The sequence below is a fragment of the Tachypleus tridentatus genome, chromosome 13 (assembly GCF_004210375.1).
Source record: "Tachypleus tridentatus isolate NWPU-2018 chromosome 13, ASM421037v1, whole genome shotgun sequence".
Classification (NCBI taxonomy): domain Eukaryota; kingdom Metazoa; phylum Arthropoda; class Merostomata; order Xiphosura; family Limulidae; genus Tachypleus; species Tachypleus tridentatus.
Window position 1 is genome coordinate 58,037,647 of NC_134837.1, and position 21,363 is coordinate 58,059,009.

The following is a 21,363-nucleotide window of genomic DNA, read 5'->3' on the forward strand; positions in this document are numbered from 1 at the left end:
ATGATAAAAATATTGTAGCAAGAATGGGATAATTATAGCTTACAATTTGTTTCCTCTAACTCAAAACGGAAATTGTAAATCTGACCTACCTTATAACCACACACACAAATCTAAATTACCCTGTTACTTTATATTGTAATGCAAAACCAGGTTCATTTATTCTAATTTCGTAATAATGTATATCTACTTATATATTTTTTAAATTGCCCTTTGAACCGTGACTAACCACTGTCCAATGTGATTATAAAGTTGTAAAACACTCTTGGAACACACAACTCATTTTACGCTATCGAATTACATTGCCCATGAGTTAACAAAACTAGTGAAACATTTTTTTTCGTAATCTAATCTTAACTATCTTCAAAATATCCTTACTTTTAGATGATTTTTTTATAATTATACATAAAGAATAAACATGAAAAACGAGAAAAAAATCTTTTTTTCGCTTTTTGCCGTCAGAAAAAGTGAACTCTAATTTTTTATACTACTTATAGCTCTACAATTAATAATTTTTATTTAATTAAACAATGCTGAAAAAATAAAGACTACAAATATCCGGAAAATAGACAAAAATCCCCTTACCTCTCAAGTGGGTTAAGGCGTTCGAGTCCCCGTCGCATCGAACATGCTCGCCATTTCAGCCGTGGGGACGTTATAATGTGGCTGTCAATCCTACTATTCTTTGGTAAAAGAGTAGCCCAAGAGTTGGCGGTGGGTGGAGATGACTAGCTACTTTCCCTTTCGTCTTAAACTGCTAAATTAGGGACAGCTAGCGTAGAGAGTCCTTGTGTAGCTTTGCGCGAAATTCAAATCAAACAAACTCAAAAAGTTTCTTGCCTTCTAACGCTGCAATTTATCCAAACTAGTTGTTAATTTTCCCACACGAAAGCTGTTCGCACTCTGATAAACATAACCGCATACAAGATCTGCGAACCTATTTTTTACGAACCTGAACTTCTCTTCTTTACCGAAAATTCTTAAGATGTCACAATGCCAAGCGATCTGACATTTTAGACAACTAAAAACCTGATACATGATATACTGCTCCAAAAAGGAACAAGTACATATTTCAGTATATTTTTGTCATAACTAAATTTAATTATGAAAAACATTTCCGTACGTCTACAAGTGTATTTTTTAAGCTTGCGAGTGAAGTTTGAAGCAGCTCAAACGGAACTCACCTAACTCAAGGAGAATACAACTATAGGTACCCTATAAAAGACTGTTGCGTGAAACTATGCATTCCTCGGCGATGGGTTCATTCTTATGCAGGTTAACGCCAGACCACATGTCGCCAGACTGTATATGGATTTCTTTGACGAAGAAAGAATAGAGACTTTTGAGTGACCCGCCAGATGTCCAGATTTAAATCCGATGGTACATTGCTGTGATATGTTTTCGAGGCTTATTAGTGAACGCCAGCACCTTCCTCACAATGTACAGGAGCTCGGATAAGCCTTGGCTTATCCCAGACTAGTGGGCTGCTATACCCCAATATAGCATCGATAGACTGATTCAAAGTGTGCCAAATCGGTATCAGGAGTGTGTGACAACCCGTGGAGGTCACAGTAAATATTGAATGTTTCAAACATTTCTTGAATAAATGCACGTAAACTGTTTAAAGTATTGTTTCATATGGGATATCAGTTTCGGTGATACTAGTCATTTTTTCAACTTTTATTTATCCATGTTTTACCGTTCATCACACATTAAAAATGGATACAGATGAAACTAAAATGAGGCAAATTACCTAAAAAATAAAAAATATTATCACATTTGGAACACTGAGATAAATTTTATAAGAAAACGTACTTGTTCCTTTAATTTTTTGAGCAGTTTATATTACTTAAGAAGTGTTTAACCTGTTGACTGCCAAGTATTTCAGCTGCTACAATACAACTCTAATGCTTCTTCATTTTATAACGTTTTCGTGACGCCATTTTCGATCGAAAGTGAAACAATTTGTAAGTAGGTCAAATGCATGTATGGTGCTGACATCTAGCTTTGAAGTTAGGTATTATTGAGAACGAATTAACTCGTCCGTGGCACTTTGTTACCGATCGACTTGGACGAGTTATCTCGTCTACGGCACTGAACAGGTTAAAGACTATAATACCATATAAGGTAGACACAGATGCTTAGCTAAACGAAAAAAAGAGTATTTGAAAGTCACTTGAGTAACTGATTCAACTTTCCTGATCATTCAGATGCTAATAAATTATGTAGTGAAAAACTTTACAAAGAATATTTCATCACATTCCTCAGGTTTCCATCAAATTTTAATATGTGGTGAGAATATGCCTGATATATAGGATAATTGTTGCTTTACATTACCAAGCTATCGAACCAGAGAAATTTATCCTCCTATTTCCATAAACTAACCCAGTTTTTTCCAGTTTTACGCTTGAAAAGTTGTTAGGTTGGATAAACAGAAATTGATCTGCGTGTGTAGTATTTCGTCAAGGATGATAACAAAATCGATCTAAATCAATATAAGAATGAGACAAAAGAGAGTGTATTTTAAATAATCACTCATTCCCAATTATTATATAACAATTAAAGAATTTTATGCCTTAAAAATAATCACCTCTTGCGTGTACACCTGAGATATGTTGTTTGATTTTTATAGCTACTCTCGGGTTTTATCTTCCGTATAATCATTGGGCCTCCTGAATAGCAATTAGATGCTAAGCGAATTTCGCAGGTCCTCGAGTGTTGTAGCATTTATGATAATTCACACGTTGGACACACTCAGGTTCACATATCATGAGTGGTGATGTTTGATCAGGTGATGATGATAACTCACTCGTTGGACATACTCGGGTCCCCTTATCATGAGTGGTGATGTTTGATCAGATGATGATGATGACTCATTCGTTGGACATACTCAGGTCCCCTTATCGCGAGTGGTGACGTTTGATCAGGTGTTTTATTTATCTGTCTCCCGGAAACATGTAAGTCAAAAAAATCATATTTTGACATCCATAGGGGAAGTACTTCATTTTTCTAGGAATTTAATTCTATATTTTACAATTCATACGATAACAAATCAAAATGTATCTCCACTCGAGTATATCAAGACATCCAAACAATACACTAACATTCAACATCACTCGATTTAACTGAAGCTAAAAGAAGAATTCGACGGATGGAGAAATTGAAATAAATGTATAACTTCATTTTATCATGTTTCACTACTAACTATATGTGAATAAATTGCCCGTTATGATTCTATTTGAGTATTTTGAATTGTAACAGCTTTACTACTGAGAAAATGAATCAATTGCTGAAAAAATACAAAAACGCCGGAATTTTCTCACAATTTACCATAAGTCAAATACAGTTTTTAACATAAAAACATTTCCTTACAAGATGAAAAATAATATAAGGAGTACAAGTTAAAGACTGTTGAAATATGGGGTCAATAAACTTATGAGACAATATAATACTGTAAAGATGACATAAGAGGTTATTTTGGGCTATGGAATACCACAAAATATTTCTATCATTTTAAGTTTTGTGTGCGCTATGAGAGTGACAGTCAATTCCTAATCATGAATGATGTGTTGTATAATGCTGTTGTCTGGCTGTTTTCCTTCTTGTCCAAAACTATAAAATGTGATGAACAGCCTAAGCACCAACGCATTACATATATATTCAATGATTTTCATAAAAAATATAAATAACTGATTAATTGTAAAACGTTAAAATCAAAATAAGAGTTATACAACTAGCAGTTGATGTAAGTATTATAAATGGTCAGTCCGTACAATAGCTAAGAAATGATTAGTCTCATTTCAGAGTTATAAAATCATCTGTGGATATAAGCTTTAGTAAAATTGGAATTTTCAATTTGAACAGCACCTTATGCACACTTGGGCTAAAAAGTTTATTTCTTTATAATATGGCTACTAAGATTAACTAACGCCGACCGAATTTTGAACTGCAGACCACATGAAAACAAACCAGCCTAACACCTAGGACACTCTCTATAATATAATAGTGACATTGATTGTCACGTTATAAGGCTTCTAGGTTGACAGGACCAGGGTTTTTTGAGCTGGATTTCGATTTTACAACCTGCCACTTGTGGATCGAGATCCCTAACCACAAGGCTAAGTGTTTAAATGGCCATATCAGAGATCCATAGAGTTAAGATATAGCCATCCGTCATTTAGAAATAATTATCATAAGGGTTCTGTCATAATTTCTGTATTGAATAAGGGCATTGACTGTCATTTTTATAAGTGCCACTCTTCAAAGTGCGATATGTATTCACGTCTTGAACCAAAACCGTTTTCATTTGCAGTCCAACGTGTTAACTATAAGTCACGCCGAAGCCAAATTAAAAAACAAAACAAAAAATCAATCAGTATAACTAGAATTTATTAATTTTAATATAAGAAATGTAACTTTTTTTTTCGGGAAAAATCAAACCTAAATATGTTACGCTAGAAATTTTTTTTCTCCATCTGTTAGTCATTAGTCCGATTCACAGAGATCTATTCTTTAAACAGGGAAGCATAATTTGTTTCATGTAATCGTTAATTCGCCTGTTTGTTCTGGTTATCTGCCGTCCATGATTTGAAAGTTATTGACTAGACGGAACGTAGATATCCAACACCACTCATCGCAGAATCTTGGGCTATTCTTTTACCAACAAAAAGTTGGATTTGCTTTCACATTATAATGCTCTCATGTCTGAAAAGGCGAGTACCTTCGATAATGGGATACAAACTCACGATCTACAAGTTGCAAATCGAACCTCTCTAACCACAAGGCCATACTACACCCTGTTTACACAATAATATAATTTTGAATCAGCATCTTCATTTTGCTAGCGAAAAATGTCACCAATGTAGAATTACAAAATAAGATTGCAAACTATAGAACAACCACAACTTGTTTTGATGAGTATGTCACAATAAAGAAAAAGCGAAATTTTGACAACTATTTACTTATGATCAAACTCCAATTAGATGCCTCAGGAGAAAGCTTCATTCTTGTTGCTGTTCCGAATTTTATCTAATAGTACAACTGAACTTTTTAAAGAGTGTTACTTACTAATAAAACTCGTGTATTTGTAATTCATAAGTAATTATAAAGTGCCAAAAATGAATTGTATTTTTAAACTCTAGGTGTCTCTACAAGACCAAGTATTAATCATGAGTACCTGATACTTTAAGTTTGTCACACATCTGCTTTATTGTCGTCCTCATGTGCTATTGAACATGTCATTACAACATTCAGATACCATATAATATTTAGATAGCGTAATACCAAGTAAAAAAAAACCAAAACAAAGAAGGTATTTGAACGTATATTTTTCTCACCAAGTTCCGAAATATTTCAACGCTGGAGCTGAAGAAGGTTTAGCATAATAAAGGTTTTATTAACAATGTAAACTGTTGTAAAAAGTACAACTTTTAATTATTTTATTATATCGCCCTTTTTAGGGCGATTTAAACATACAGACATGTATTGTGAGCGTGGTAAATCATACAACAATTAAACTCTTGCCGATATGTTTGATACTGGATATTTTTTATCACGCCATATGCAACTTCAACTTCTGGAATTTTTTTTTTTCCTGTGTGCTTGTAGATTTGTAGAAATAAGGGTCATTCATGATTTTACCGTTTCGTCTCTATTTTCAGTCACGGAAAACTTTACTTTTCTCCATTTGGAAAGTACATAAAAAAAAAAAATCGGACAGCCTGATTTGCTGTGCGTGGTGGTTCATCTATCATATGAAGTATTGTATAACATTATATTCTGAAAAGTTAAATGTCAGTTTCATTCACAGTATCAACATTGTGTCTGTGAGAAAACCAACGTCCAGCTTGATTGAATTTGTAACGACACTTATCGCAAAATTAGAAAGCCAGAAATTTTTTGAAAGGTAATGCAATTGAACATTGAAGAGGAACATTAAGAAAACCATCCTAAATACCCTGAGCAATAACAGACGACAGAATTCGAATCTCAAGGCATTATACCTTCTAACAACAATGAGCCGCCCCGGTATCACGTTGAAATAGTATGACCATGGAATCAGCAGTGTCATTTGTCAGAGACACATAACCAACAGACGTAAATAAATGGTCTAAAGTCCTTTCTAAGTACATCACCTTTTTTTATCAGTGGCCAAATCAACATCTGGTAATCTGGTAAAATTACATCCATATGTGGACAAAAATGCAACAGGTGTTGCCTCCCCTTCTTTTTCAAATGTCAGCAATCATACATAACATGACCAATTTTTTTTTTTTTTTTTACAGAAATAGCAGGTAGACCTTGATTATTGTGATGAAGCTTCATCCTGACTGTATGAAGATTTCAAACTAGAGGAGCTGGATTTTTAAGATGAATTCAACTTTAATAGATTGAACAGATACAAGTTTTTGTTGAGATAAGAATTTCTCTTTGTAAAAAGTTGTTTTGTGTATTTAAAGTGTGATCATCGGAAAGAGCAGTTGCTTCCTGTCGTGTTTCAACTTTCTTTTCATCGAAGTAACTTTTGAGGTTGTCACTTGTACAACATTTAAATTCCTCAATTAGACATAATTGTCTTAGTTTGTCGAAACTGTTACCAAAATGCATTGAATTACGACATTTGTCAAAACAAACCGCTTTTTCTTGGGCAAATTCAAATAAATTTGGCTTTCTTGCTTGTCATAACCTTCAAACGTTTGGCGCCAAGCCTCAAGTATGCTTCGAATATAGCTGCTTTAACCTTATAATCTGTAAAAACCTTTTAGAGAGAGAGGCATAAACTTCTTTCGTGTCTCCATTTAAAACACTTTGTCATTATTATTACAATTTTTCGTTGAACTATTTCATGATTTGGGCAACCTTCTCAAAATCTTGAAAGTATTTATCAACTACACTTTCATTAATTGGTGGTACCTTAATATATCGATTGAGTTGTAATTTTGCCTTGGTTAATCGAAGTTGAGATAAGTTTTCATTTCTTTCAGCCTAACGTTTTTATCATAATCGATCAACTAGTATTTTAATAGCATACTTCTTTAGTTTATTTTTTTCATTGATTTTTAACCTCTAATTATAAAGCATTTGTTGTATCTTTCTAGTTGTTTCAAGGAGGGGGCTTCAAAAAACCTTGATAATCAGACATGATCAAGTCTTATTGGGATGATAAATATAAATTGAATTAAGATTTGAATGTTAATTTAGAACAAACACTGTATCTGGTTTAGATCTCAGACAATCCTAATTTAATACATTACCTATTTCGAAATAACATTTCCCATTATTTTAATTTAAAAGTTAAATGAATATAAATATGGATTAAATTTGATATTTGCCCACTAGACTGATACACATCAATTTTCTTTCTTAACTCAAATATTATAATATACAAACAATAATACAGTTCATAATAACATATATTACAGATAGTTATTAAAAATAATAATTCATAAACAAAAGTTTTACAAACAATATTGAGTCGTCTGTCTGGTCTGAGATATACTGACCAAGCACAAAATGCTACAATGCACAAAATCAAGATGTTTACCAAGGTTTTAGAAACTTATCTCTACCAGTACCTCAAGGCATTTTTTCAGACAAGTCCTACAATTCCTAGGATGCTACTGTGTATTGTAGAATGTTGTTCCATAGAGACTGCACATTTTTTACGTCGTAGCGCTCGCCCTATGTGGTCCTTGTGAAGAAAATAAGAGTGCCCGCAATTTAAGCTAGGTCATTTCTACACTAATCTGTTACCAGAGAGCCCAGAAATTTGTAGAGTTTGGTTATTGACCACCCATTGGTCTCCTAGATTTTTGGGTAAGGTAGGTATACTCGTGTACTTCGTTGATTTCGCTGTCCTAGCGGTAGGTGTTGTGTATAGTCTTGGTATCAGGTGAATTCAGTTGTTGTTGTAAAGAACAGCTCTTTTTTTGTGCTTTCGCCAAATTTAATTAGTTTCGTTGCTCTCGCGGTTCCAACTACACGAATCTTTTTAGAGATTGTCAAGATATTTGGAGAGTTTCTTGATGGTTACAGCTAGGGCCACTCCAATATTTGAAATATAGCAATTCCAGATGTAAGGTCAGATGCAAAGTGGTGCACAAAGTAATGTGGGTATTTGGTTGAAGGCATATAATAAAGCTATGAGGTGAACCAGACTGCTTCAAATAAGAGATAGTCAGGTCATGTTTTTTTACGAAAGACGCTCTGACCTAGTCCTGCCACTGTTTTACGATCTTGTTTTTGTTTCCTCATTGAGCGTTTCTGAACAACTACAGTTTTGGTCCTTCATTTGGTTGTACTTCCCTAATCTCACCAAGGATAAGCTGCAACTCCCGATCTGAGAGCTCTCTATCAACTAGGGTGGTGGACACGTGGTCTGCCACATACCGAGCTTTGTCTAGGCCGAATCTCATCATGCTTTTTGGTTTTTATGAATAGATGGTAAATAACAAATTTGTAGGCCATGCAGAGCAAGCATTTTCCAGAGTAAAGCTGCTTCTTGCAGGTCCAGAATGACTGGAGTTGTAATAATGAGGAAGACGCCGACACCATTTTTATAGTGAGTAGGGCTGTATCTATGACATCTACAGTATTAACACTGCAATAGTTATTTGTACACAAAGCAGCACATTTGTCCCACTCTTCATCAAATTGCCACCTGAGAAAGCTTACTTTGCTGCAGCCTGTAGGACTGAACAGCTTCAATTAAGAGTGATACAACAGCACAGGTGACATTGATGTTGTTGCTGGTTGACTAAAAGACTCTAATAGTGTGGCAAATGTTGTAGTGCCACCAAGTTAACCATCAGCCTCTGGACACCATATAATGTGTTTTGTACCATTCACAACAATATTAACCATTGCAGCACCCCTGTTAGCGCCTGCAGACAGTCTCTTGTTATGTACCTAACCTATCGCCATAATAGTGTAGTCACACTGGTAATGGTAGTTTTCATTTGACCCTCTGCTAAAGGACCATTTATATACATTATCTTTGATTGACCATTCTCTTCTGCCTAGACAATGAAAAGTAGCTTCTGAGAGTCCATGTAGTATTTGATGTCGGTATCCTGTATGACTATGGGATTTCACAGCTTGGTGATGTGCTAGTTGTTCCAATTGATTTATTTTGTGGGAAGAGTGGTGTCATATAGTAACAGCATCTTGCTTTATACTGGAGTTTCTGTCACCTGAACCACAAATTCAACATAGTTTCTGATGATGGTAACCTGTACGAGGTCGTCTGTTAGGTGTTGTTAAATCTCAAGACCTACAGTGCGTCAACATAGTTTCTGATGACAGCATCATGTAAGGCCATGTGATTGCCCAAGTCGGTGATATGGTTGCCGCTCATCGCCAAGTCATCTATCAAGGTGTTGCCAGCTTTAAGACTTACAGTGCATCTTGAATGCTAACACAGATTTTGTGGCAACATTCTGAGAGTTTATAGGGTTGGCCAGATTTTCAATTGTAAATTATGGGAGCTAGACAGTTTGTGTCCAGCTGGCGGAATTGTTTACCATAATATAAAGGTGGATAAGTGTGGGTAGCCCACTTAACAAATTACGACCCATAGCGAGGTTGCAAACTTTAGCGATTTTGCCGCAACTACTATATCAACATAGTCTTTTTTTGCATACTCAGTGAAGTCTTTCCTAGGGCCGCCAGGGTATTACTATATCTACCATTAGGTACGTAAATGGTGATCAGATTTTGAGATCAACAGATATTGGAAGCGTGTGATTGTCTAACAACTGCCCTGTATTATTCAAAATGAAAACGTTCAATTCATTTATTGTTCCACACTTCAGGCACGTGAACTCAGGGTAGCGGAAGCTGAAAGTGATAGTTTCATCAAAGGAATGACACTTCACATCGATACTTCCATGCAGGATGTTGAGGGAGATGTCAAAGACGTGTGTGATGTTTATCTGCTCAAGGTGAATGTTGAATTTAGTAGTTGAAGCAAAGTTTATGGGCCAATCTCTGTTATATGTCCCGGCATCTAACCAACCAGTATCGTCAAGGGCCATTATGGCAACCATCGTATCTGTGACTGTACTTTCTGCTTAGCTGACACAGTTAGGGTGACATCTACAGGCTTGGAGCCACATCAGTCACATTTGCTGTTCCACTAGTAGGTAGGCCACCATGATAATTACTCATCAGTATCCACATTGAATGGTATTAACCACGTGCACACCCTTAGGTGGCCATCACGGTTATCAGTGCACTGATGGAGGCCCACAACCTCACCATTTTGAACATTTGAAAGCATATGAAACATTATTGTTCCAATATAAAAAGACGACAGGCTTTTGATATGCAGAAGCAGTTCCTGATAAACGTGTAAGATGCTCTTTTATCCCGAGTCAATTTCCCATCAGCTATAAAATGCTACAAAGACGCCCTGTAGAATACAAGTTCTGAGGTGAACTAAGGCTTTGGTAGAGGTATGTACATGGCTCCAAGTGGCATGCAGCTCTACATTGGACAAGTCGCCAGTTACGAGTTTTTCGTCGCGACAGAAAATCAGATGTTGTACTTAATTATTTGTTCTATCTGTATGTGTAAATTTAATTGTGAAACCGAAGAAAAAACTGTGGTTTATTTTCTAAAATTATATTAAAATGTTATGGAAATTTGCTGATTACAGTTATTAAGAGCCAAAGTTGACTACAAACAATAAAACAATAATTTTACAATACCTTTGTTTACTTAGGCCCTTTGAGTCGGTATTATCAACATCGCGGCAAATTACAATATAGAATAACATATGTTGTACGTAAAGGTGGAAAACTAATAGTATTTTGTTTAGAAAATACTGAAGAAAACAAATCCTTCGGAAACACGAACTATAAAACGTTACGAAATTGTACTTCAAAATGTCTTTAACAATCAAGGAGAGAGTCATATCAGGCAGTTGCATGCTGTGTATCGTAGATATATTTTTGAAGCTTGTTGAAACTTCTAATGATAAAATTCATACATATATTTTATGTTTTTAGTTCGTGGTTAAGATTGTACGACATTATGAATTGCATTGACAATCATGTACTAAAGTGTTTTGAGTTTGTCACTATATTTCATTAACAACATTTGTTTTAGGAGGAGTGTCATTTATTTGTCGTTTTGTAACATTTTTACACCTATTTTAAAAATTACCTTGCCTGAAATGTAAAATATTTTTAACTAATCGAAAACATAATTATATATAAACTAAAGCACTCATGCAGTTAATGGTGAATACGACAACGTGCAGCAACAGCCAACAACTACGATACTTGTAATGGATAAACAAAATGTTTATCATTCTGAAATTTGTGTATTAATAAAAATCGTTAACTGGATGATATTTGAAATAGATAGTAGAACTAGAAGCTGAATCGGCTACTCAGTTTATTGATAAACACTAATTAAAAAAAAAAATCTCTCAGTAACCACGAAAGTTGGATAAACTTTTTATATTCATTGTGAAATTAGGACTAAGATGAATAGTTTTCCAAATAAATTATGCCACAGTTTAGTGTTATTAAACTTTAGTAGGACGTTTTTTAGATATAATAGTCATTCAAAGTCAAGCAGAAATATGTTAGTTGAGACTCGGAGACTATTTCCGTAAATACAACTTAGTAGACAGTTTATCACGTGAAAGGTGTAACTAACAGTGACAATATTAATGATCGTATATTATAAAAATGGTTACGAATTTAAAATTATACGAATAAAACAGCTTTACGATGTATCAGCCATAAAGTTGTAGATTTACAAATGTAAAATCGGAGATTTGATTCCTTGTTTCGGACATAATGCACATAATGCACTGAGAAGCTTTGTGCTAAAAGGAAACAAACAAAAGAGCAAACAACCTGAATAAGACAAATTAGTGTTATATAGAATATGAGCGGTGTAGGGTTATTAAAGTATTGTTTATGTTTTAATTTCTTAATTAGCCAATAAAATAGACCTTTTGTTTTGCAGGTCGATTAAAATTTATACTGTTAGCATCTGTACAGGCTGCCAAACGACTGAGTAATTATGTCATATTTCCTAGAATGTGATTGTGATTTCAGTGAAATAACAAAACACCTGGAAAATGTAGTCTTTGAATACAAAATAAAATGCACTTATGTATAATAAATGTATTGAATAAAATTTTGAAAGTTTCTGAAATTAACAAAAAATCTACGCGCTGTTGTTTTTATTTTTTTTTTCGTTGTTTCATGTACTTTAAACAGAAGAACTATAGAATAGTTATACTAGATTTATTGTATTAACTTCTTACTGCAAATTTTAAATGTTTTGTTTGTCTCTTCCAGACTGCAAAAATTTGAATGAATGTTAATATGATAATGATCAGTCTTACGATTGTTTCTTGTAATCTTGTAGAATATTTTATAATTATGCGAACAATAACTATTATACATTTTCAGTGTTACGTATTGTGGTTCAGCTTCGTTTAAATTGGTTTTCTGGAAATAAGTGGAAAACATGTTTGAATTTGGCTTTATATATAAAAGGACTTATTTTAATATACGTTTCCGAGTGGTTCACTAATAGGTTTAAAGGCTTAAAATGTAGAAAAAAGAGAAAGGATTTGATTCGTTGATTAGAAAATCAGTTATATAGGTTTGCACTCAGAAAGCAACTGAAAAGTACTTTTCCCATGGGTGTGTTTTTTTCTCATAGCAAAGTCACATTAGTTTGTTTGTTCGTTTCGCGCAAAGCTACTCGAGGGCTATCTGTGCTAGCCGTCCCTAATATAGCAGTGTAATACTAGAGGGAAGGCAGCTAGTCATCACCACTCGCCACCAACTATTGGGCTACTCTTTTACCAACGAATAATGGAATCACCGTCACATATAACGCCCCTCACGGCTGAAAGGGCGAGCATGTTTTGTGTGACGGGATTATGAGTGGAGTGCATTAACCACCTTGACTGTGCAGGGCCTTTTCGTTGAGGAATTCAATAAGGTAGTTTTTCACATGTGACTAATTTGGAATATTTGTTGTTCCCTACTATTAAATACTACCATACTTAAGAATTATCGTTCTAGTAAATGAATGGGAACACCCTACAGGGTTTAATAGATGTGAGGCTATATATTACAGAATCAGTACTTACTACTTCGTATATATTATATGTTAACTTTATATTGTACGCTATATAATTTAAACTTATATTTCAAACCCATAAAGTTTCAAAACTGGTGGAAAGTTAATTTTCGAGAGACACGATAAAACAGCATGCGTTATTATATCACATTCTCTGAGAGTTCATATACATAAACACCATTTAATTATGACAAGCCGCTGTCAGTTTTATATTTACATGGGATCGTGTTAAGCCTTTTGGAAAAAATAGGTGGAATTTATGTATTTTTCTAAAATGTTCAACGTCGGTGGGTCCTCAAAGCCTTTGAGATTATGGGACAGTAACCACATCATGTTTGCATTTATCTAGCTCTATATTCTTGTGCAAGTTTTGCTACATTTGTATGCTTGTTAGTAATTCTGAATTTATTAGCTTAACTTAAGTAGATATAACTACAATATTCTCCTATTCTTAATACGATCTTTACTTCTTCACACATTGTTTTTACTATTCTTACCAATATCTCCGAGCCTCTCTTACTACAGAGACGTTAATAAACAATATCTCGTAGCATTATATCAAATCCACAAAATACCAATACAGCTTCCAGCTCTCTTTTAAAAGATCTACCTTTCTCACAGATACCAGAATTTGCTGCTAGCTCTATATTCATTCCTTGCAGACCCAAGATTAATATTTTGGTTTCAACCAACATTTTTACAACGAAGGTAACAATACTCTTCTGTGTCATTTTGGGACTAGCATAGACTTCTAACTTTCAATATAGTATGTACATCTTCACAAAATTTGGCAGTATTTCACTTAATATAACAAGTCTTTAACATACAAAAAAAAAGAAATCAATTTTTAGTGAACTATTTGTAATAAAATAAAATAAAATATTTATCCATATATTTCGAGTATTCGTTTTGAATAGTTCGTGTGCAAAGTAATTTTCATGTTGAAATTAAAACTACTTTTCCTTATCTCAAAACTTTCTTTGTGTAATCCCTCAAACTTCCTAATTGCATTTCAAATGTTTTTGTTTTTTTAGTAGATGTTCATACTTTCTTTCTCTCTCTCTCTCTCTCTGGTGTTTAGGTATATTTGTATACCCAGGAGGGTCAGGTACACTAGATGTCTTCCTCCTTTCATTTCTTTGTTGGAGTGGCCTGATTAATATCTTACGAGTAAATACTGAATGGCTCGAATAATATGATAACTTTTGTCTGGTCCTTTTTAGGGCAATGTCCATTTATACTGTTTTTTTCATATTTTTTAATAAGTCTAGAACGTAGGTGGCCTGTTTTATTTTAGTTCTATTTAATTATTACTGTTGTTATTATTATTTTAAAAATTTTATTTTAAATAATTTTATCTTAAAGATCTGATGTACAAGTTAAACGGGGAGAAGTGTTTGGGACTCTCTTCACCATATGTGCAATATCTGTCTAGTTCGCATAACAACTCCTTTTTTCGCCAATTTTTATCAAAATATTTTATTGTACTATATAGAAGTCTATCTGGTATAGTTTGTGTATTTGATTATTGCGCATGAACTTTGAGGAAGTGATACATCATCAGCGAACTGTGACACGTATCCTTGGTTTGGGTCTTTGAGTGGCATGTTATTTACATACACGATGAAGAGAATAGGACTTACCACCCCTCCTTGAGGGACGCCAGCTTCTGAGTGAAGAACTCCGAGAAAGTTCCCTCTACGTTTATTCTACATTTTCTATTCTCCAAAAAGTTAGATAACCAGCGAATAATTCTTTGCGGTAGTCCCATTTCATACATACGGAACCGAAGACCATTGTGCCATAGAGTGTCGAATGCTTTCTCGAAATCAAGGAAGCAGGCGACAGTGCATTCTTTTCTATTAAAGCTGTTTATTATTGTTTCAGTTAATCTAATTAAGTTATTGTTTGTCTATATTTTCTAAATCTGTTTTGCTCTTCTGGTAATTTTGAATTAATCTCCAAAAATGTGAAGAGTCTGTTGCTTATTGTTCTTTCAAAATTTTGCCTACACAGCTGGTCAGGCTGATTGGCCGATAACTGTTTGGTTTATTGGCTAGTTTTCCGTCTTTGTGGAACATTAAAATGTTAGCTAGCTTCCAAGAAACTGCGATGTATCTAGAGTATAGAGATAATTTAAATATGGCTAACAGGTGGTCAAATAATTTTGGAGTGCCTTTTGAGAAGTATTGTTTGTATTCCATCATTTCCCGGCGCTTTGTTTTTTGAATTTTTGATTGATTGTTCAAGTTCATTAAGTTTGATTTTTCTGGTGAGTAGTTGTGTAATGTAGTCATTTGAAATATTAGTGTTGCTGTTCGTGATGTTGAGTGGAAAGTGTGGTTTATATAATTCTATGTTATTTGTTACGTGGTTGTTTATTTTATTGTAGTAATAGTTGTTCATGAGCGTGTCATTACGTGTTTTAAATGTGTTTTGTAATTGATGTTTGATGGCTTCTCCTTTTTCTTTGTTGGTTTGTGCTAAGGTATTGTTACATTCCAGTGTTGGGTATTTTCTTGTCGTGAGTTCATTTATGAATCTTTCTAAGTGTAGTCAGAACTTACTAGGGTCGGCTTATTGGTTTAGTTGAGAGCAGAAGTTTTCCCATTTTTCTTGTTTTATCTGTTTAATTTCTGCTCTAATTTTATTTCTAATGTTGTTAATTTGTGTTTTAATTTTTTGTTTTTATTATCAGTTGCCTCCATAGCTCAGTGGTTAGAGCACTGGTCTTGTAAACCAGGGGTCGTGAGTTCAATCCTCACTGGGGGCTATGATAGAAATATTGTATCAAGAATGGGATAATTATAGCTTACAATTTGTTTTCTCTACCTCAAAATGGATATTGCAAATCTGACCTGCCTTCTAACCACACACACAAATCTAAATTACCCTGTTACTTTCTGTAATTACTTTATATTGTAATACAAAACCAGGTTCATTTATTTTAATTATCGCTTCTAAATTCGTAATAATGTATATCTACTTATATATTTTTTAAATTGCCCTTTGAACCGTGACTAACCACTGTCCAATGTGATTATAATGTTGTAAAACACTCTTGGAACATACAACCCATTTTACGCTATCGAATTACATTGCCCATGAGTTACCAAAACTAGTGAAACATTTTTTTTTCGTAATCTAATCTTAACTATCTTCAAAATATCCTTACTTTTAGATGATTTTTTTATAATTATACATAAAGAATAAACGTGAAAAATGAGAAAAAAATCTTTTTTTCGCTTTTGCCGTCAGAAAAGTGAACTCTAATTTTATTCTACTTATAGCTCTACAATTAATAATTTTATTTAATTAAACAATGCTAAAAAAATAAAGACTACAAATATCCGTAAAATAGACAAAAATCCCCTTACCTCTTAAGTGGGTTAAGGCGTTCGAGTCCCCGTCGCACCGAACTTGCTCGCCATTTCAGCCGTGGGGACGTTATAATGTGGCTGTCAAACCTACTATTCTTTGGTAAAAGAGTAGCCCAAGAGTTGGCGGTGGGTGGGGATGACTAGCTACTTTCCCTTTCGTCTTAAACTGCTAAATTAGGGACAGCTAGCGTAGAGAGTCCTTGTGTAGCTTTGCGCGAAATTCAAAACAAACAAACTCAAAAAGTTTCTTGCCTTCTAACGCTGCAATTTATCCAAACTAGTTGTTAATTTTCCCACACGAAAGCTGTTCGCACTCTGATAAACATAACCGCATACAAGATCTGCGAACCTATTTTTTACGAACCTGAACTTCTCTCCTTTACCGAAAATTCTTATGATGTCACAATACCAAGCGATTTGACATTTCAGACAACTAAAAACCTGATACATGATATACTGCTCCAAAAAGGAACAAGTACATATTTCAGTATATTTTTGTCATAACTAAATTTAATTATGAAAAACATTTCCGTTCGTCTATAGATGTATTTTTAAGCTTGCGAGTGAAGTTTGAAGCAGCTCAAACGGAACTCACCTAACTCAAGGAGAATACAACTATAGGTATTATAGGCTTCTAGGTTGACAGGACCAAGATTTTTTCAGCCGGATTTCGATTTTACAACCTGCCACTTGTGGATCGAGATCCCTAACCATAAGGCTAAGTGTCTAAATGGCCATATCAGAGATCCATAGAGTTAAGATATAGCCATCCGTCATTTAGAAATAATTATCATAAGGGTTCTGTCGGGCTTTCTGTATGGAATAAGGGCTTTGACTGTCATTTTTATAAGTGCCACTCTTCAAAGTGCGATATGTAATCACGTCTTGAACCAAAACCGTTTTCATTTGCAGTCCAACGTGCTAACTATAAGTCACGCCAAAGCCAAATTAAAAAAAACAAAAAAATCAATCAGTATACCTAGAATTTATTAATTTTAATATAAGAAATGTAACATTTTTTTTCAATAAAAATCAAACCTAAATATGTTACGCTATAAATTTTTTTTCTCCATCTGTTAGTCATTAGTCTGATTCACAGAGATCTATTCTTTAAACAGGGAAGCATAATTTGTTTCATGTAATCGTTAATTCGCCTGTTTGTTCTGGTTATCTGCTGTCCCTGATTTAAAAGTTATAGACTAGACGGAACGTAGTTATCCAACACCACTCATCGCAGAATCTTGGGCTATTCTTTTACCAACAAAAAGTTGGATTTGCTTTCACATTATAATGCTCTCATGTCTGAAAAGGCGAGTACCTTCCATAATGGGATACAAACTCACGATCTACAAGTTGCAAATCGAACCTCTCTAACCACAAGGCCATACTACACCCTGTTTACACAATAATATAATTTTGAATCAGCATCTTCATTTTGCTAGCGAAAAATGTCACCAATGTAGAATTACAAAATAAGATTGCAAACTATAGTAACACCACAACTTGTTTTGATGACTATGTCACAATAAAGAAAAAGGGAAATTTTGACAACTATTTGCTTATGATCAAACTCCAATTAGATGCCTCAGGAGAAAGCTTCATCCTTGTTGCTGTTCCGAATTTTATCTAATAGTACAACTGAACTTTTTAAAGAGTGTTACTTACTAATAAAACTCATGTATTTGTAATTCATAAGTAATTATAAAGTGTCAAAAAATGAATTGTATTTTAAACTTTAGGTGTCTCTACAAGACCAAGTATTAATCATGAGTACCTGATACTTTAAGTTTGTCACACATATGCTTTATTGTCGTCGTCATGTGCTATTGAACATGTCATTACAACATTCAGATACCATATAATATTTAGATAGCGTGATACCAAGTAAAAAAAAACCAAAACAAAGAAGGTATTTGAACGTATATTTTTCTCACCAAATCCCGAAATTTTGCAACGCTGGAGCTGAAGAAGGTTTAGCATAATAAAGGTTTTATTAACAATGTAAACTGTTGTAAAAGTACAACTTTAATTATTTTATTATCTCGCTCTTTTTAGGGCGATTTAAACATACAGACATGTATTGTAAGCGTGGTAAATCATACAACAATTAAATTCTTGCCGATATGTTTGATACTGGATATTTTTTATCACGCGATGTGCAACTTCAACTTCTGGAATTTTTTTTTCCTGTGTGCTTGTAGATTTGTAGAAATAAGGGTCATTCATGATTTTACCATTTCGTCTCTATTTTCAGTCACGGAAAACTTTACTTTTCTCCATTTGGAAAGTACATTTAAAAAAAAAATCGGACAGCCTGATTTGCTGTGCGTGGTGGAGCAAATCAAAGGTGAAGAGCTTACACGCAGATTCTACGTTTGAGTTATAAAGCGATGAATAGCGTCAGAAACAGTTCTGTATTATCAGTTTTGAAGTATCTACCGAGTATTCAAGCGAAAAACTGTCATTTGTGGCCAGAAATTGAAAACAACTTGGAAAAATGTTCTTGAAGCGATGCTATTTGTTTACAAACACTGAGAGTGGAGATATGAATAAGTCTCATACTGATCTACTTGTTTTTCACGAGTTACAGAACTACAAAGCGATGAACAGCGTCAGAAATAGTTTTGTATTATCAGTTTTGAAGTAGCTACCGAGTATTCAAGCGAGAAACTGTCATTTGTGGCCAGAAATTGAAAACAACTTGGAAAAATGTTCTTGAAGCGATGCTATTTGTTTACAAACACTGAGAGTGGAGATATGAATAAGTCTCATACTGATCTACTTGTTTTTCACGAGTTACAGAACTACAAAGCGATGAACAGCGTCAGAAACAGTTTTGTATTATCTATGACGTCAAGAAACGCCATTTCCGATTCTTTGGTGATGCGTTTTGAGGTTCGGAAAACGGCTGAGTTTTACATTCTACTGAATACGATGTTTCTCAGAATACTCGACCCGGCCTATTTATTCACATTTATTTATTTTGTAGTTTCGTTTTGTATCGTACAAAACATATGATCAGTGTAATTGTTGATAAAACATAAAGGTTAATTTACCTACAAGTGTGGCAGGAAAGGACGGAAATTGGCCATAGCCTGTTGCAAGTCCAGATAATGTCATCAATACACTTGCCACTCAAATCATTGTTAAGTAACATAAAATGGAAGGTAAAACAAACAATGTAAGAAAATTAGCATTTTGGATATTCTTTACTTTATTTATTGAGTTTATATTGTCTTCATCTTTATGCGGTTTACTATACCCTTCAAACTTATATCCTTCCTTGAGAAAAATCGTATTCTGGAAAACTATATTCCAGGACTTCAAAAACAAGAAAACAAAACGTGAACACCACCAAATGAATGGTGTGAGGTAAGGTCCAAGCTCTTGAAGCTGTAGGTATTACCATAAAGTAGCACGTTGTTCATTAATAGCTGAATAATGTCACTTGTCTTTGATATGTCTTTATCTTTGGACAATAAATAAATAATATAACAGAGATTACTATACAAGGTTGTAAATCATTTACAGCCACCATGAACTGTCGTCGCTACTAATTGTTGGCACCATTAGTGAACAATTGCACCACGGGTAATCGGCTAGTCTATATAATTGTGTTATGCTAAATATTACTTTTGAATCTTTAATAACTTGATTGTAATATAGCCCCTTTAGAACAGGAAACTTTATTAACTGATGAATTAATGTTAAGCGTTCTTTTAAAAATGAAATAATTAATTAATGAATTGGCGTTAAGTGGTCTTTTTATAACAATTTAATTGTAAATGAATTAATCATATTGTCTTGGGTGTCGTTTACTACACATGACACAAAGATTTAGTGTCTTACATTCACAATTTTATTAAACTATCTTTTGTCTATGTTATAACAGTTACAATAGCATAACATATTAACTAAAAAACCATAGTTTAATAATGTATAATTTGTAAGTTCGTAATTCTACAAGGCAAAATTAAAACAAAATCCAGAAAGTTCGCTAACGTGACATATTTTGTTCTTAGCATGTAATCATCCCTACTTTATTTACCAACCCTCTAAACAGTACAAAATTAAAAGTAAATTATTCTATACAAAATCGTCATTACTCAGAAACACTATATTTATTATAGTCTTCAGCTTTGTTTGGTTACAGAATTATCGAATAGAAAATCACACCCCTACTATTACACCCACCTATTACAGCCTCTCCATCATAATTCGATAATAGTTCGATCTTTTGTTTAACTATATATTACCTCTAACCAACAGAAACTCAAGGCCTTCATCTATCATATGAAGTATTGTATAACATTATGTTCTGAAAAGTTAAATATCAGTTTCATTCACAGTATCAACATTGTGTCTGTGAGAAAACCAACGTCCAGCTTGAATGAATTTGTAACGACTCTTATCGCAAAATTAGAAAGCCAGAAATTTTTTGAAAGGTAATGCAATTGATCAACGTTTTGCTTGTTATTACTCTATATTGTTTGGGGCATTATTTAATTAAATAAAAATTATTAATTGTAGCGGTATGAAAAGTATACAAAATTAGGGCTTACCCTCTTTCAAAACCGAACGCAAGTAAAAATAAAATTATATAAGTATTTTATTTCTTGTTTTTCATGTTTATTTTTTATGTAAAATTATAAAAGCAACTAAAATGCAATATTTTCTAGATTAATTTTGCAAATGATCAAATATGCCTTTTTCTTAATGTGCGTTTCACTTTACTGTAATGTTTTCAGGTTTGTATTTAAAATATAATAATGATCACGGGGCTCGTTCACAGAGCTCCCGTTCCTAAACGGAGGTGTGTAATGCACTCTACAATTCATTGGTGAATATGTCTTGACAAAACAAACAAGAG

At 33.8% G+C, this 21,363-nt stretch overlaps 1 non-coding gene across 1 annotated transcript; it reads left to right on the forward strand.

Moving 5' to 3' along the window:
- Positions 1 to 15,813: 15,813 nt before the first annotated feature.
- TRNAT-UGU (transfer RNA threonine (anticodon UGU)) lies at positions 15,814 to 15,886 on the forward strand. Its single transcript has one exon. It is a non-coding gene; the product is annotated as a tRNA-Thr (tRNA).
- Positions 15,887 to 21,363: the final 5,477 nt, after the last annotated feature.